This window comes from Tamandua tetradactyla, chromosome 22, assembly GCF_023851605.1.
Source record: "Tamandua tetradactyla isolate mTamTet1 chromosome 22, mTamTet1.pri, whole genome shotgun sequence".
Lineage (NCBI taxonomy): Eukaryota > Metazoa > Chordata > Mammalia > Pilosa > Myrmecophagidae > Tamandua > Tamandua tetradactyla.
In genome coordinates this window covers 4,703,223-4,722,886 of record NC_135348.1, presented here as the reverse complement: position 1 = coordinate 4,722,886, position 19,664 = coordinate 4,703,223, and positions in this window count along the sequence as shown.

The window sequence follows — 19,664 nt, the reverse complement described above, 5'->3', positions numbered from 1 at the left end:
ACTGAAGACATGGTTTAAATGTTATGTGGAAAACATAACTTGTATAAGATGAGCTTGGATATTTAACTGAAGTGATTTCTAATTAAAAATTGAAGGTGTGGTTTGGCTTCCTCTTATGTAGCAAAATACTAGATGAAAGAGGAGAAACCGTTAGGCAAAAAGAAGACAGAGCTTGATGATTTGGAAACATCTCAGCCTATCCAGATTACAAAACAACAACCACCACAACAATAAAAGAACACTAAAATTAGGAGATTCCCTGCTAAGAAAATATGCTTTGAAGAAAAAGCCAAGTATTGGTTTTAGCCTTAAAGGGATCAAAATCAGAGTATTTCCTCACGCAGAGGGTTCTTTAAAGAGATTAAATGTGTATCTCATGGACATACTCATCCGTCTTACAGAAGCCAGAATTAGAGATGACATCATCTTGGAAAAATCTGTGGAGGACCCACATATCTGGTGGTGTGAAACCCCATGGCATACAGAAGAGATCCACATAGTTTGGGACAATGTTGTATCAGCAAGAACACTGCCAGCTTGGAGTGAGAAGGGCAGAGGCCTAAGGTGCAGCAGGCCTGGAAAACCATGGATCTGTGGGTACAGAAAGCAGACCCTGTGCCATAGAGGATGGTTCTCATGTCTTAAAACCCAGTAGAATTTGCCCTGATGGATTTCAAATTCGCTTGGGACCAGGATCTCTTTATCTCCCCGTTTTCTCTCTTTTAGAATAAGAATACCAACATGTACTATTTTGTGTCTGCCTTGACATAGTATTTTGAAAGCACATGACTTTCTAGCTCTAAGGGCCTGCAAATGGAGATACATTTTGTCCCACGATGGATCATACCCACTTATGGATCATAAGTGTCCTTCATACCTGACTCAGATGATTTAGGTAGTAATATTTGGGACTTTTTTTTTTGGTGCATAGTTCGGGAATCAAACCCAGGTGTCCACATGGAAGGCAAGCATTTTACCACTGAACCACCTGTGCACCCTTTTTGGGACTTGTGGTAGTTTGAAAGGATTATGTGCCTAGAAAAGCCATGTTTTAATCCTGCTCCAATTGTGTGGGAGCAACTTTTCTTTTAATCCCTATTCAGGAATGTAGGTATGACATGCCTAATGATGGATATTAACTTTTGATTAGATGGAGATGTGACTCCACCCATTCCAGGTGGGTCTTGATTAGTTTACTGGAATCATGTAAAAGAAGAAGCATTTCGGAGAAAGTTTCAGAATGATGCAATAGCCACGACAGAGTCACGAGAACCATGAGATCCCAAGCAGCCAAAGACCTTTGGAGATGAAGAAAAATGCCCTCGGGGGAGCTTCATGAAACAAGAAGCCTGGAGAGAAAACTAGCAGACTTCATCATGTTTGCCACGTGCTTTTCCAGTTGAGAGAAAAGCCCTGAACTTCACTGGCCTTTCTTGAGTGGAGATAACCTCTTGTTGGTGCCTTAATTTGGACATTTGTGTAGACTAGCTTTAATTGGGACATTTTCTCGGCCTTAGAACTATAAATGTGTAACTTATTAAATTTGCCTTTTTAAAAGCTGCTCCACTTCTGGTATATCACGTTCCAACAGCTAGTAAACTGGAACAGGACTTTTTCGAGCTGTTGTTTTTTAGATGACATTTTGGACTTCAGTTGATGTAATTGTTTATATGCAGGACAGGCAAGAATCTTCTGGGTCCATACAGCGGACAGTAGCATGTTGAATAATGGGTTTCCAAAAATATTAACTCCTAATTCCTGGAAATTATAAAGGCTGCTTTATTTGGAAAAAGGATCTTTGCCGATATGATTACGTTAAGGATTTTTGGATGAGGAAATTACACTAGGTGGGTCCTAAATGCTGTTACAAGTGTCCTTATAAGAGAGGCAGAGGGAGAGTTTCACACAGACACACTGAAGAGAAGGTGATATGAATTCAAAGAGAGAGATTATAGTGCTGTGTCCACAGGTCCAGGAAAACTGTAGCAGCCATCAGAAGCTGGAAGAGACAATGAATGAGTTCTTTCACAATCCATGCCTAAAGTCCCTGGAAAGAGTATAATCCTACCATATTTGGGGCTCATAACCCCTCCCTCCCCGAGAACTGTGAGAGAATGAAGTTCTCCAACTTTAAACCACCAAGGTTGTAGTAATTTCTTACAGCAGCTATCAAAAATAAATATGTCCCCATTCTGTGTTAAGTACTCTTCTGTGCATCCCTTATGCGCTAACCAAGTACACTCAACAACTTTTTGAGGCATGTGCTATACCAGAACCCATTTTCCATATAAGGAAACAAAGATGTAAAGAATTTATGGAAGTTTCCCAAAGGGACACTGCTTATGAGTAGCAGAGAAGGAATTTGAACCTAGGGATTCTGACTCTGGAGCCCACACCTTCTCCACTGCATTATATTCTATCTCTTTATGAAAGCTGGAGGAAAATTCAACCTTCCTTATCACCAAGGTCAAATAGTGGAATAAATCTTATTTTAGGTATTAGAAAACTGAGGTTACCATGTCACGTTTGTGACCTTAGCCAAGTTACTTAGCTTCAAGTTATAAAGTGAAGGAGTGAACTGCAATTTTTATTTTAGCTTGATGACTGACATTTTAATTCCGTCACATTCATTTCCCTCCTTATAGATAAGAAGAGTACCTTTGTCACTACTTCCCTCGTGTATATATAGATATTTAGTATTCTGAATATTTACTTCTTGTTCCATTCATTTATCTTGTTGTGTACTTCGGCCAAAGCTTTGCCTATAAATGGTATTTTATCTCCCCCCTCCCTTACTGGAGAATAAAATTTTAGACTAGCGAAAGACACTCATGATGACCACACACAAAGTTCTTATTAATTTTCATAAAAAATAATATGAATAAATTTGTTTAAATATTTTGACTTAAAAATGCAAATGTTTAGAAAAAATGCCATAAAAGTAGACATTTAAAGACATAAAGGAGATTGAAAAATTGTAGCAATTCTTACTAATTTTATGACCAGTGATGTAATACCAAAGCGGTAAAAGATTTTGTGATTAGGCGAACTATTTGTCCCTGCACAGATGAACTGTATTTTCTTTTACATTCGTTTCTTCTCTTCACCACCAACCTGCTATCAAATTGGGGATTACTAAACTCTATAATTCAAGAGAACTATTCCAAATATGTGATTGAGAATTGAGGTGCTGCTCAGTTTTGTCCCTCTCCTCTCCCCTTTTTGCTAGATCGGAGAAAATGGCATATTTAATTATAATAGGTGAAGAAAGGAAAAGATGTTCTTAGACTGTGTCTTTTCCTTTTGTTCTTACAATGACAGCATATCCTGTGGCATCCTGTTGCCAAATTTTAACTTAACCAAAGAGAGACAAGCTATTCTGAAATCCCACTAAATAATGTAAGTAGAACACTAAGATTTTTATTTCTATTATTTCAAAAATCTTCCCATGAAAATAAGAATTCTTTGTATTTTACATAATTTTTCATTTTTTCTCATTATGTACAATATTTTATCAGCCTATAACTATCCCTCTACCTTCAGCTTTCTGAACATAGTTTTTTTTTTTCCATTCATTAAGATAAAAGTAATATTGACTTAAATACCCCTCTAACATATGGTAAGAAACTCCGAGTTTTTCAAACATTTTAGGTGATCCTTGAGTTCTGTTCCTTCCCCCTTGTTTGTTTATTATTATTTTTTTTTAAGTCTAGGAGTTGGAGGTTGACAGAAAAGTGATGTAAAGGTGCAGAGTTCCCATATACCTCTCCATTCCCACACACAGTTTTCCCTATTATTAACACTTTTCATTAATGTGAAACTCTGTTACGATTTATGAAACATTTTTGTAATCACATTATTAACTTCAGTCTGTAGTTTACATAAGCAGTCATTGCTTGTGTTTTACAGTTCTACAGTTTTAAAATTTTTTATTCTGATGATATATATATATATATATACAAACTAACATTTCCCATTTTATCCTATTTCATATAAACAATGCACTGGTGTCAATTATATTCAAAATGTTGTGTTGTGCTACCATCACCAACAAAATTTTTCTATCACCTCAAACAGAAACTTCTATATCAATTATGCATTAATTTCTTTTAGTTATACCAGACATTTTATTTGGTATTTTGCTTAATTCTCTGCCTCTGATTTCCTAAATTATCACTGATTCAAGTAATGGGCAGTTATAACTAAAGTTCTGAAGGTTACAAAGAAAGATAATTCTTCACAATACTTAAATAGTAGACAACCCTGTCCTTTATGTACCTTTAAAGTCCCTTCTTCCAAAGACTATACAGCTAAAGTACGTCTAAGCTATTTTTGGAATACAAGCATCCATCACTCTCTTAAATACAGCACACTGGAATTTAGTACTAAAAGAAGACATAATAAAAAATGGCAACACTAATTTTTTCTTTGAATGAGTTATTAGTTTATCTCTTAACACTAGTTTTAAATTATGAATATTCCCTTTAAAGGACGTATTGGCAATATTTTTTCCTATAGATTCACATCATGAATTTAGCATTGAAATCTAACAATATAAGACTTAAAATATTTTTGTTATACCTTTATTCTGCTTCTAATTTAACATGATTACTCACATTAAGTTGGCAGATTAACTAATGAAATCACATTTTATTTATTCACTTATTCAAAATTTATTTATTAGCTTTTGTGTCTATGGCATTGCACTCTACTTACATTTAGGGAAGGTAATAATAAACTAAGGTTTCTTATTTCTAGCACTTGAAAGTCTTGGTTATGGGAAACATAAAAGAGAGATTTAGTACAAAGAAACAATGTCCTGACTGCTATAATAATTACGCAAAATTCTACAAGGAGCATAGAAAAAGAAATGATTAAGACCTTATAATTAAATAGCACCTTGTAGATTTATTGACAGACTCAACAATCCTACGAGGTAGTCAATGCAGCTATTATTTTTACAAAATAAGCATCCAAGGTAGCAAGACCTCACAGACAGAAATTAGTTGAGAAATGTCTTTTGACTCTTAATTACATATTTTTTTCTTCTTCATGCAATGTGTATTACTTTATCTTTGATATCTAAATTTAAATCCATAGAATTTTAATCTAGTTTCAATTTTAGGTAGTAAGAAGTGAAATACATTAACTTTTGCTATTTAAGTACTTATAAAGAATAAAAAGGAATCCAAGGCAACCATGGACTCCAAAAAGTGTCAGGTAGTACCAGATGCCTGGCATTGGAACATGTGCTTTATGTAATTTTATGAGAAGAGACAGTGAACACAGAATCCCCAGAACAACAGTTAGAAAGTGATCTGTTCTGGAAAGCTCTGTTTGTTGACTGGAGACAAGGACAGAAAGCAGAAGATTCTAAGATCTCCTTTAGCTGATCCTGTTGCTTCTTTTACCCTGGTACTTAAGTCAAGGTTTCAAAGTGTATTTGATGTCAGGTGCATTAACTTTTTTGAACTACTAGAGCGCATATTACACATACACTACAAGTGCTAATGTTTCTAAGTGTCCTATTCATTCTCAGACAAAGGCTTGAGTCTACAGAAAAACTGACTTTAAAAATGTGTCTAAAACCTTTAGGTTCATTTTCACTAACAGAGTGACTATATATATATATGTATACTGTCATAAATAGAGAGTGACTATATATAATGGAAAGAATATGTACAAAATCATGGAAATGAAAGGCATGCAAGTTAACAAAAATGTATAATTTTTTGTCCTAATCTAGGATTTTCAGAAGTGCTGATGAGACAGAGTAAAATGAAATTATATTTATAGTGAGACCTGGGAATGAATGTTAAAAACATGCATTTACATTCAGTCCTTTCACAACCTAACATCTTTGAGAGAAAGGAATTTATGATTTTCATACAAAGAAAGGAAAAAGCTGTAAAGTAGAACATATAAATAGCTTTCGGAGAAACATCTTAACACAAGGACAAAAATTTAAGGTTAAAATTCAATTTGAGGGTGGTGCAACAATGGCACAGTGGCAAGAATTCTTACCTGCTGAGCCAGAGACCCAGGTTCAATTCCTGGAGTCTGCCCATGAAAAAAAAAAAAATTCAAGTTGAGGGGCCATTATGGGTAGCTTGGAAAAGGTTTAAACACAAATTTTGGAGGAGGTTTTAATTCAGTTGTGTGACATGAAATGAGAAGAAATAGGCTTTTGAATGAGAGAAAGGTCAAAAGAGAACCCAAAGGAACTTGATTTGGATCCATAGAACACATGAAATATGATCACTTGAATATAAGATACATAATAAAGATATATTTCTTTGATCATTGATATATACCAAATGCCTCAAATTGTAATAGACTACAAAAGAACTTAAGAACTCTAGGTCTTTAAAGAAATTATTTTGTTGCAGGCAAATTAAGATTACATATTAGGAAAAAGCAAATTCAGTATTCCAGATACAAATAACCTAATGAGATAATGTTTTATTTCTAAACAAATGGAAAATTAAGAACATTTAAGTTAATTATATACATGTTTAAATGTTAATAGGAGGGAATAATCATAAATAAAATACTTGCTACAAAAATTTCTGGAAGAAAGGAGAAGAAAGTTTGAAAAAGAAAATGGCAGAACTTACGAGAATGAAAGGCACAGTAGAAGATATGAAAAACACAGTGGAGGAGACATACAGCAGCAGATTGAAAAGACAGAAGAAAAGATTAGTGAACTAGAAGACAGGACATCTGAAATCATACACAAAAAAGAACAGATAAGGAAAAGAATGGGAAAATATGAGCAGAGTCTCAGGGAATTGAATAATAACATGAAGCACATGAATATACATGTTATGGGTGTCTCAGAGAAGGCAAAGGGGACAGAAAGAATAATGGAGGAAATAATCACTGAAAATTTCCCATCTCTTATAAAAGACATGCAGTTACAGATCCAAGAAGCACAGCATACCACAAACAGAATGGATCTGAATGAACTGATTTCAAGTCATTTACTAATCAGATTATCAAATGCCAAAGACAAAGAGAGAGGGAGTGATGGTAGTTCAGTGGTAGAATTCTTGCCTGCCATGTGGGAGACCTGAGTTCAATTCCTAGTCCATGCACTTCCCAAGCAAACAAAAGCAAACAAACAAAAATTCAACAAATGATGCTGCAATAACAGGATACTTGCATGGAAAAGAATGAAATATGGCTCCCATCATATAAAAAAAAAGGACAAAGAGGGAATTCTGAAGGCAGCAGGAGAAAAGCAATCCATCACATACAAGGGAAGCTTGGTAAGACTATGTGGGGTCTTCTCAGCAGAAAGCACAGAGGCAAGAAGGGAGGGGTATAATACATTTAATATACTGAAATAGAAAAACTGTCAACCAAGAATTCTATATCTGGCAAAACAGCCCTTCAAAAATGAGCGATAGTTTAAAATATTTTCAAACACACAGACACTAAGAGAGTTTGTGAACAAAGATACCTGCTCTACAAGAAATACTACAGGGAACACTCCAGGCAGACAGAAATGTGAAAGAATGGGAAAAAGATATTTCACACAGAAAACAACCAGAATAGAGCAGGGGAATCTATACTAATATGAGAAAAATTAGACTTCAAATGTAAAACAAGTAAAAGACACAAAGAAGGAGACTATGTATTAACAAAAGGTACAATTAATCAAGAAGACATAGCAACCATAAGTATTCATGCACTGAGCCGGAGTGCCAAAAACTTTATGAAGCACACACTCACAACACTGAAGGGAGAAGTAGACACCTCTACAATAATAGCTGGAGACTTCAATACACCATTTTCATCAATGGATAGAACGTACGGACAGGGAATCAATAAGGAAACTGATTTTGAATAGTACCATAAATGAATTATAATAAACAGACATTTATAGAACATTACACCCCACAACAGAAGGATATACATTTTTCTCAAGTACTCACAGATCATTCTACTAGATAGACCACATGTTGGGTCACAAAGCAAGCCTCAATCAATTTAAAAATATTGAAATTATGCAAACAATTTCTCAGAACATAATGGAATGACACTGGAAATCAATAATAGGTGGAAGAGTGGAAAACTCACAAATATATGTAGGCTTAAAAACACACTGTTAAACAACCAGTGGGTTAAGGAAAAATTACAAGGGAAATAAGTAAATATCTTAAGGGAATAGAATGTGAAAATACTTCATTATAAAACTAATGGTATGGACCGAAGGCAGTGCTGAGAGGAAAATGTATTGTCCTAAAGGTCTATATTTAAAAAAAAGAAAAAGAGCAAAAATCGAGGAATTAACTGTTCACATGTACAAAACAGAGAGAGAACAGCAAATGAGCCTCAAAGCAAACAGAAGGAAAGAAATAACAAAGATTAGAGCAGAAATAAATGAAATTTAGAACAGAAAAACAATATAAAGAATGAACAAAACAAGAAATTGGTTCTTTGAGAAAATCAATAAATTGATGGACCTTAGCTAGGCTGACAAAAAATGAGAGAGACAGAAGATGCAAATAAAAAAAATCAGAAATGGGAAAGGGCATAACAACTGACCCTGCATTAATAAAGAAGATAATGAGAGGATACTATGAAGAACTATATACCAATATACTCGACAATGTAGATGGTATGGACAACTTCCTAGAAAAGCATGAACAACCAACATTGACTCAAGAAGAAATAGACAACCTCAACAAAGGAATCACAAGTAAAGAGATTGAAACAGTTATCATAAACTTCCCCTAAAAAAAGAGAAGTCCAGGGCCAGATGGCTTCCAAGGTGAATTCTACCAAGCATTCAAGAAAGAAGTAATACCAATCCTTCTCAAACTCTTCAAAAAATCAAAGAGAAAGAAAAGCTACCTAACTCATTCTATGAAACCAACATCACCTTGATACCAAAGGCAGACAAAGATACTACAAGAAAAGGAAATTACAAACCAATCTCCTTAATGAATATAGATGTAAACATCCTCAGCAAAATTCCCCCCAAATCAAATACAGCAGCACATTCAAATAATTGCACAACATGGCCAACTAGGATTTATTCCAGGTATGCAAGTCTGGTTCAACACAAGAAAATCAATTAATGTTATAAAAAACATCAATAAATCAAAGTGGAAAAACTGCTTGATCATCTTGAGTGATGCAGAAAAGGTGACATACAAAATTCACCATCCTTTCTTGATGAAAACACTTCAAAGAATAGGAACAGAAGGGAACTTCCTCACCATGATAAAAGAAATATTGAAAAACCCACACTTAGTATCATTCTCAATGGGGAAAGTTTGAAAGCTTTCCTTCTAAGGTCAGGAATAACACAAGGATGCCCACTGTCACCATTGTTATTCAGCATTGTGCTGGAAGTTCTAGGCAGAGCCATTAGATGAATAAAAGTCATCCAAATTGGAAATGAAGAAGTAAAATGCTCACTACTTGCAGATACATGATGCTGTATGTTGAAAATCCTGAAAAACCTACAACAGAGCTACTAGAGCTAATAAATGTGTAAAGCAGAGTGGCAGGACAAGATTGACATCTAAAAATCAGTAGTTTTTATGCACACTGGTAATGAGCAATATGAGGAGGAAATCAAGAAAAAATTCCATTTAAAACAGCAATGAGAAGAATCAAATATTTAAGAATAAATTTAAGGATAGAAAAGACCTATACACAGAAAACTATAAGAAATTGTTAAAAAAAAAAATCATGTTTAAGACCTTAATGGAAGGGCATACTAGGTTCATGGATTGGAAGACTAAATATAGATAATATGTCAATTCTACCCAAATTGATTTATAAATACAATGCAATACCAATTAAAATCCCAATAACTTACTTTGCAGGAATAGGAAAAGCAATAAATAAATTTATTTGGAGGAGCAGGTGTCTCCAAATAGCTGAAAATACATTGAGAAAGAAAAATGAAGTGGGATGTCTCACAGTACCTGACCTTAAATCATATTACAAAGCTGCAGTGGTCAAAACAACATGCTACCAGCATGAAAATAAATATACTGACTGTTTTAGTTTGCTAGCTGCTGGAATGCAATATACCAGAAACAGAACGGCTTTTAAAAGGAGGAATTTAATGAGTTGCTAGTTTATAGTTCTAAAGCCAAGAAAATGTCCCAATTAAAACAAGTCTATAGAAATGTCCAATCAAAGGCATCTGGGGAAAGATACCTTGGTTCAAGAAGGCCGATGAAGTTCAGGGTTTCTCTCTCAAGTGGAAAGGCACATGGTGAACATGGTCAGGGCTCCTCTCTCACCTGGAAGGACACATGGTGAACACAGCGTCATCTGCTAACGTCTTCTCCTGGCTTCCTATTTCATGAAGCTCCCTGGGAGGCATTTTTCTTCTTCATCTCCAAAGGTCACTGGCTAGTGGACTCTGCTCCTCGTGGCTATGTGATTCTGCTCTCTCTGAATCTCTCATTGTCCAAAATATTTCCTCTTTTATAGGACTCCAATAAACCAATCAAGACCCACCAAATGGGTGGAGACATGTCGTGCCTTAACCCAGTTTAACAACCACTCTTGACTAAATCACATCATCCAGGGAGATGATCTCATTACAGTTTCAAACATACAGTATTGAATAGAGATTATTCTACCTTTATGAAATGGGATTTATATTAAAACATGGCTTTTCTTAGGGGGCATACTTCCTTTCAAACCAACACACTGACCAATGGAACCAAATTGAGTGTTCAGAAATAGACCCTCTCACCTACAGACAATTGATCTTGAGAAGGTATCAAGCCAACCCAACTGGGACAGAGCAGCCTCTTCAATAATTGGTGTTTGGAGAACTAGATATCCATATCCAAAAAAAGGAAAGAGGTTCCATATCTCAAACCCTATACAATAATTAACTCAAAATGGATCAAAAATGTAAATATTAGAGCTAAGACCAAAAAAGTTTTACAAGACAATGTAGGGAAAAATCTTACAAATCTTGTGAAAGAATATGGTTTCCAATACCTTACACCCAAAGCATGAGCAAGGTAAAAAGAAATAGATAAATGGGAAATCCCAAAATTTCCTCAAAATTCAACACATTTGTGCATCAAAGAACTTTGTCAGGAAAGTAAAAAAAGCAGCCTATGCAAAAAAAAAAAAAAAACAAAGAACCTAATTAAAAAAATGGGCAAAAACATGAACTGACACATTTCAGAAAAGGAAATACAAATGGCTAAAAGGCACATAGAAAGATGCTCAACTTCACTGGCTATTAAGGAAATACAAAACAAAACCACAATGAAATATCATCTCACACCCACTAGAAAGGTCATTATCAAAAACAACAGAAGATGATATGTGCTGGAGAAGATATGGAGAAAGGGGCACACATCCACTGTTAATGGAAATGTAAAATGGTACAACTGCTCTGGGAGGCAGTTTGATGGTTCCTCAGGAAGTAAAGTTTAGAATTGCCATATGATCCAGTAATCCCATTACTAGGTATAAGAAGGCAGAAACACAAATGACATTTGCATATCAATGTTCATAGCAGCATTATTTAAGATTTCCAAGAGATGGGATCAACCCAAATGACAATCAACAGACAAGTGGCTAAACAATCTGTGGTACATACAGAAGATGGAATATTATGCAGCTTTAAGACAGAATAACGTCATGCAGCATGTAACAATGTGGATAGACCTTAAGACATTATCCTGAGTGAAATTAGCCAGAAATGAAAGGAAAAATAGTATATGGTCTCGCTGATATAAACTAACATTAATGAGTGAATGTTGAGAGTTAAATTTGAGAACATAGGTTATCAGGAGAGAGAAAGAGGGTAGAGTGGGCATTTGGTGCTGAAGGAATACAGAATGTGCAACAGGACTGTTTGTAAAAATTCAGAAATGGATAGCAGATACTATCTGATGATAGCACAATAATATAAGTACACTGAACGAAGTTGAATGTGAGCATGGTTGAGAGAGAAAGGCTGGGGGCATGTATTACACCAAAAGGAAAGATAGAGAATAGAGACTGAGATGGTTCAACTTAGGACAGCCTAGAGTGGACAATGATGGTGATTATATGTACAAATATAAAAACATTTTTGCATGAAGGAGAAAAAATGAATGTCAACATAGCAAGTTGTTGAGAATGGAATGTTATACAGAAAAAAAGCACAATCAGTGTAAACTAGGGTCTATAGTCAAGAGTAACACCCTAATCTGCTTCCACTGGATATAGCAAAGGCATTATGCCTAAACTAAATGTCAAAAAGTGGGGGATATTGGGGAGGGATATGGATTCCTCGTGGAAGAAAAGGAACTGTCTTCATATAGGTTATGGGGGTGAAGGCATGGCTATGTATTTAGGTTGGATTGTATGCTGTATGCATAAACCTGCTTAAAAATGAACAGAGAAAAGCAAGCGTCAGAGAAAATGTGGAAAAAGAGATGTACCTATTCTTTGTTGATAGGGAAGCTTAGAGGTGCAGCCCTTCTAGAGGACAATGCAGTGAGCTCCACAGGAGGCTTGAGGTTGGGTTGCCACATGATCTTGCAGCCCCATTGCTAGGGAGAGCTGAGAGCAGGGACGTGAATGGACATTTGCACACTGATGTCTACAGTGGCAGTATTCACAACTCGCAATGGATGGAGCCGGCATAAGGGTACAATGACGAAGGAATAGGAGGAATTGTCATGAATACATGCAAGGGACTACTGAGATGAAGGGATGAAGATGTGAGGCATGCAATTAGGTGAATGATCTTGAGGAAGGTATTTTGAATGAAATCACAGAAACAAAAAGGCAAGTATTATCATACCTCACTCACATGGACTAACAATAATTTACAAACATGGATAATTGAATTTGAGAACATGGGTTATCAGGTTGGGACCTATTGTAAAGGTTCCTAGATTGTAAGCTCCTATAGCAGTCACATATATTCAGGAGTTGTAACTGTTATTTCTAAATTCTAAGATACTGAGCTATTTGTGTATAACTTGGCCATTCCCTGAAACTTCGGTATGTATGTGACACCTAAGACTCTGAGTTAGATCATTGAAGCTATGAAAATCAGCATTGCTCCAAAAAGTGACTGTTAAAACAGCTGAAAAAGAGATCAGACTTTGACTAGAGAAATGAATGAAGCTGATCTGAATAGGACTAAGGTAAATCAGAATACAAGTAAAGGCTGATATGGTCCATATTTTAAAACTTCAATTTCTGTATGAGATCAGAGGGAGAGACATTTATTTGTTGCAAAATTTATATTTTGGATAACACACTATCTAATTTAACTTGTAATGTCAGTTTATTTGAACCTCTCATTACATGGAATTTTGAACAGGGCTTGAGATCTTGTTGGTTTGTCCAGGTTAGTGTGGTATCTCAATGTATCCCAGAGTAATTTGGATAGAGAATAAAAAAAGTATTTACAAGGGCCCCTTGGGGAACTGGGGAGAAAGGAGGAAATATTTAACTTTCCCATTTTGGAATTCCTGATATTCTTGCAAGCAGGGAGAAAAACAGTTCAATAGGTTGAGCTTTCAATCTTGGGGTTCTCCCCTGTGAAATCTATTCCTGCAAAGCAAAAGCTAAGCCTAATTATAATTATACCTAAGACTCACTCTTAGAGAGCCACTTTTTTGCTCAGATGTGGCCTTTCTCTCTAAGCCAACTCAGCAGGTGAACTCACTGCCTTCCCCCCTCCATGGGACATGACTCCCAGGGGTCTAAATCTCCCTGGCAATGTGAGATATGATTCCTGGGGTGAGCCAGGACCTGGCATCATGGAATTGAAAAAGCCTTCTTGACCAAAACAGGAAAGATAGAAATAAGACAAAATGAAGTTTCAATGCCTGAGAGATTTCAAAAATGAGCTGAGAGTTTATCTTGGAGGTTATTATTATGCATTGTATAGATACCCATTTTTGTTTTTTTGTGGATTGGAGTGGCTAGACAGAAGTATCTGGAACTGTTAAAGTGTGTTCCAGTAGCCTTGATCCTTGAAGAAGATTGTATATGGCTTTTACAGTGTGACCACATGATTGTGAAAATCTTGTGTCAGATGTCCCTTTTATCCAGGGTATGGACAGATGAGTAAAAAAATAAGGATCAAAAGTAATAAGGGGGTACAAAGGGTAAGAAAATTGGATAGATTGAAATACTAGTGGTCAATGAAAAGGAAGAGGTAAGGAGTATGTGGGATATATGAGTTTTTACTTTTTCTTTTTATGTATTGTTCTAGAGTGATGCAAATGTTCTAAAAGTGATCATGGTGGTGAATACACAACTACCTACTGATATCGTGAGCCATTGATTGTATACTATATATGAAATATATGTGTGTGAAGATTTCTCAATAAAAATATTAAGTATTAAAAAAGATGTCAGTTCTACCCTAATTGATTTATAGATTCAATGTGATACCAATAAAAATCTCAACGGCTAATTTTCAGAAATAGAAAAACTAATAACCACTTTTATTTGGAAAGGCAGGGTGCCATGAATAACTGAAAATATCTTGAGAAGGAATGAAGCGGGAGACCTTACACTTCTTGAATTTAAAGCATATTACAAAGCTACAGTGGTCAAAACAACACATAATAGCATAAAGATAGATATACTGACCAATGAAATAGAATTGAGTGTTCAGAAATAGACCTTTTTATCTATGGACAATTGGTCTTTGATAAGGCCATCAAGTCAACTCACCTGGGTCAGAGCAGCCTCTTCAATGTATGGTGGTTGGAGAACTGGATATCTATATCCAAAAGAATGAGTGAGGGCCTCTATTTCACACCATGTACAAAAATTATCTCAAAATGGAACCAAGACCAAAACATAAAAGCTAAGAACATAAAGCTTTTAGAAGAAAATGTAAGAAAATATATTACCAATCTTGTGAAAGGAGATAGTTCTCAGACCTTACACCCAAAGTGTGTTCAATGAAAGAACAAATAAATGGGATCTCCTCAAAATTGAATACTTTTGTGTATCAAAGGACTTTGCCAAGAATGTAAAAAGACAGCCTATACAATGAGAAAAAAATATTTGGAAATGACATTTCAGATAAGGGTTTAAATATCCAGAATGTATAAAGAGGTCCTATAACTTAACAACAAAAAGCAAACAACCCAATTAGAAAATGGGCAAGAGACATGGCCACTTTTCCATAGAGGAAATGCAAATGGCTTAAAAGCATGAAAAGACACTCAACTTCACTGGCTAATAGGGAAATGCAAATCAAAACCACCATGAGATCACCATCACCTCCCACCTTCAAGAATATCCATTATCAAAAAAGCAGAAAATTGCGGGTACTGGTAGGATATGACTAAAGAGGCACATGTTCTCTTTTGATGGGAATGCAGAATGGTGCAACCACTCTGGGAGGCCGTTTGGCAGTTCCTCAGGAAATTAAGTATATAATTTCCATATGATTAGCAATCCCATTACTAGGTATACATTCAGAGGAACTGAAGACAGGGACATGAATGGACATTTGCACATCAATGGTTATAGTGGCATTAATCATGATAGACAAGATATGGAAACAGCCCAAATGTCCAACAATGGACAAGTAGATAAACAAACTGTGATATATACACACAATGGAATATTGCACAGCTGTAAGACAGAATAAAGTTATGAAACATTCAACCCCAGGTGAACCTTGAGGTCATTATGTTCAGTGAAAACAGCCAGAAACAAAAGGATAAGTACTGTATTTATTTATTTCACTGATATGAACTAACACTAATGAGTGACCTTTGAGAGTTAAACTTGAGAACACAGGGTATCAGGGGATAGAAAGAGGGTAAAGATTGGGCATTTGATCCTGAAGGAGTACAGAATGTTCAGAAGGATTGATTGGAAAGACCCAAAAATGGGCAGCACAATACTATCTGATGGTAGCGCCAAATTGTAAGTACACTGAACAAGGCTAAGTGTGAGTATGGTTGATAGAGAGAGGCTGGGGACATATATGACACCAAAAGGAAAGATAGAGCATAAAGACTGGGGCTGTATAACTTAGCGAAAACTAGAGTGGTCAATGATGGTGACTGAATTTACAAATATGAGAATATATTTTCCACAAAAGAGAACAAATGAATGTCAACATTTCAATGTGTTGAAATTGGGGTGGTAAGTGGAAAAAAGACAATCAATGCAGACAAGGGTCTGTAGTTAATAGTAACATTGCAATATATTAAATGTAACAAAGCAAAATATCAAAGCTAATTATCAATAAGAAGGGAATATATGGGAGGGGTATGAGATTCTTGGTGTTGTTTCCCCTTTTTTATTTTATTTTATGTTTTATTCTTCATCTTTCCCCCTTCTTTCTTTGTCAAGAAATAGAAATATCCTCATACAGATTGTAGTGGTGAAGCATAACTATGTGATTATACTAGGAACCATTAATTGCTTACTTAAAATGGATTGTATGGTTTGTCAATGAAACTGTTTAAAAAATAAACAGAAAGAGAGCGTGCAAGAGTAGTTCAGTGGTAGATTTCTCGCCTGCCTTGCAGGAGACCCAGGTTCAATTCCTGGCCCATGCACTTCACAAAAACAAAAACAAACAAAACAAACAAACAAATGAAAAATTGAACAAATAGTGCTGCAATAAAGGGATACTCACATGGAAACATAATGAAATGTGACCCTGCCATAAGCATACAAGAAATATAAACAGAAAGATGCAAGAGCTGGAGAAAGACGTAGCTATTCATCATTGCAAGGGAAGTAGATAGTGCAACCCTGTGAAGGACAGTGTAGTGGCTCCACAGGAGGCTAAGGATTGGGTTGCCATATGATCCCGCAGCCCCATTATTAGGTATATTCTTGGAAAAAACTGAAAGCGGGGATATGAATGAACATTTCTACACTGTGTAGAAATGGCAGTACTCACAATTTGCAATGGGTGAATGTGGCCTTGACCGATGAATGGAAGGGCAAACTGTGATGTACACACAATGGAATACTGAGTGGCTGCAAGAAGGAATGAAGTCGTGAGACATGTAACTAGGTGAATGAAGGCTGAGGACAGCAGGTTGAGTGAAATAAGCCAAAACAAAAAGACAAACATTATAACGCCTCACTAACATGGATTAACTTTATAATGTGCAAACTCTGAGAATTTAATCTGAGAGCATAGGTCATCAGGGGAAGGCTTACTATAAAATTTCCTAGATTGTAAGCTCTTACGGCAGTCACATCTATTCGTGAGCTGTAATGGTTATTTCTAAAGTCTGATCTGTGGAGCTCTTTGTGTATAACCTGGTCATTCTCTGGAACTTCAGTTATCTGTGCACTATGGCAGTCAGTATTATCCCATACAGCAACTGTTTAAAAAGCTGAACTAGAGACCAGAGTTTGATTAGAGATAGAATGAAGCAGATCTGGCTAGGACTAAGGTAAATCAAACTAAACGGTAAAGGATGATATTGACTGTGTTTTAAACTTCTACTTCTGTGTGAGTAAGAGAAGAGCTGTTTATTTGGTGACAAATTTATATTTTGTAGTACACTATCTAAATTAACTTGTGTGGTCAATTTATTCGAACACTAATTAACTGGAATCTTGAATAGGTTGTGAGAACTTATTGGTTTGTGCAGGTTAATATGATGCCCAAATACATCCCAGAGCAATTTTGGCAGAGAATGAGAAATTGTTTGCAAAGGTCCCTTGGGGAACTGAGGAGAAAAGAGAAAATATTCAATTTTCCCATCTGGGGAATTCTTGATATCCTTACAAGCCATGGGGATAACCAATTCAATAGGTGGAGCCCTCAATCTTGGGGTTCGTCTCTATGAAGCTTATTCCTGCAAAGGAGAAGATGAGCCTTATAATTAGGACTAATAGTCACTCCCAGAAAACCACTTTTGTTGCTCAAATGTGGTCTCTGTCTCTTTCTAAGCCAACTCTGCAGGTGAACTCTCTGCCTCGCCTCTCTATGGGACATGACTCCCAAGAGTATAAATCTCCCTGGCAACATGGCTCATGACTCCAGGGGATGAGCCCAGTTCTGGCATCATGGGATTCAGAAAGACTGCTTGACCAAAAGGGGGAAGAGAAATGAAGCAAAATAAAGTTTCAGTGGCTAAGAGATTGCAAATAGAGCTGAGAGGTCATTCCAGAGGTTATTCTCATGCAGTACATTGATATCACTCTTTAGTTTTTAATGCATTAGCATAGCTAAAAGGAAATACCTGAAACTGTTGGACTCCAATCAAGTAAACTTTATTCTTGATGACGATTGTATAACTACTATGGTTTTCACAGTGTGACTTTGTGATTTTTAAATCTTTGTGATTGATGCTCCATTTATCCCATTATAGACAGACAAGTAAGAAAATAAGAACAATAAATAAATAATAGGGCTGATAAAAAATATGGGATGTTCTGGGTTTTCTTTTCCATTGTCATTTTTATTTTTATGCTTAAGAGAAGAGCTGTTTTTACTTTGTTTTGAAGTAATGAAAATATTCAAAAACTGATTGTGGCATTAATGCACAACTGTGTTATACTATGAACCATTGATTGCACACTTTGGAGTATGATGTGCTATGTAAATATATAGCGTATCTCAATAAAATTGCATTAAAAAACACTATGACACTTCTGAGTAATTTCTGGTATTTTTTTCCAGACACATCAGTCTCTGTATGAATTTCTGTGGCTGACGCTTTAATATCATACAGTGATTAGGTACAGTTTTATTGAACTCTCAGAACCATATTTTATAGGTGATCTGACATATAGGGGCCCAAATTATATCCAATTGCAGGGTAAGATTTCACCAAATACACATAATCTCAGTGCTTGATATCTCAATCCAAGGCAGACTTAAAAATAGTCACTGCTTTTTTTCGTTTTCTTTGTTCTTGAAAAGCCCACTTGAGCATGCCATGTGTCTTCTCAAGTTGAGAAATCATTTCTCTACCGGCTCACTTATTACATCATCAATGCAACTTATCAGAGAAGATGTGGTGATTGTCATGATCTGTCACGACAGATTATACTTCTTCATACATTATTAGTTTCATTAAAATAGAATCCACCTACTGCAAGGATAACATGCTAAGGGTATATTGAATTTCTTCCCAAGTAAGTGTCAACTGTTCCTCACTGTCCTTCATAATGCAGTAGGAAAAGCAAGCGTCGACAATCTCAATAACTACATGCCATTCTTCTTCGGTTTGCTGCACTTCATAAATCATGTTGCTATATGGTTCCTCCCAGGAAAACACGATCAGGTACAACAGAAACTTTCAACAAAAGACTGCTTTATTACTTACACAGCAGAAAGTGTCCACAAGAGCAGGAAAAGAGAACCCATTGTGGCCTGTTCCCCAGCAGGCTGACTGCTTGGGTCAGAGTCCAGTGGCTGACACGATCCACTTCACATGGGATACGAGAGACAAATATGTGTAGCCCAAAGGGCAGGGAACTTATACAACCCAGAGCAGGGGGCCCTGTCACTGAGAGTTCCCTTCCTGATAAGCAGTTGGGACTGCTCTTGCCTGGTTTCCCTGATTAAGGTATGGTGAGTCCTTTTCATTAGATCTAACATCTCCCAAGGACTGTGAAATGGAAACATGTTGAGACATCTGCATACAACAGAAAAGAAGGAGGGGTAAGGGAAGACTGGGAGATGCCTGCCAGGTATGCCCGTGTGTTCC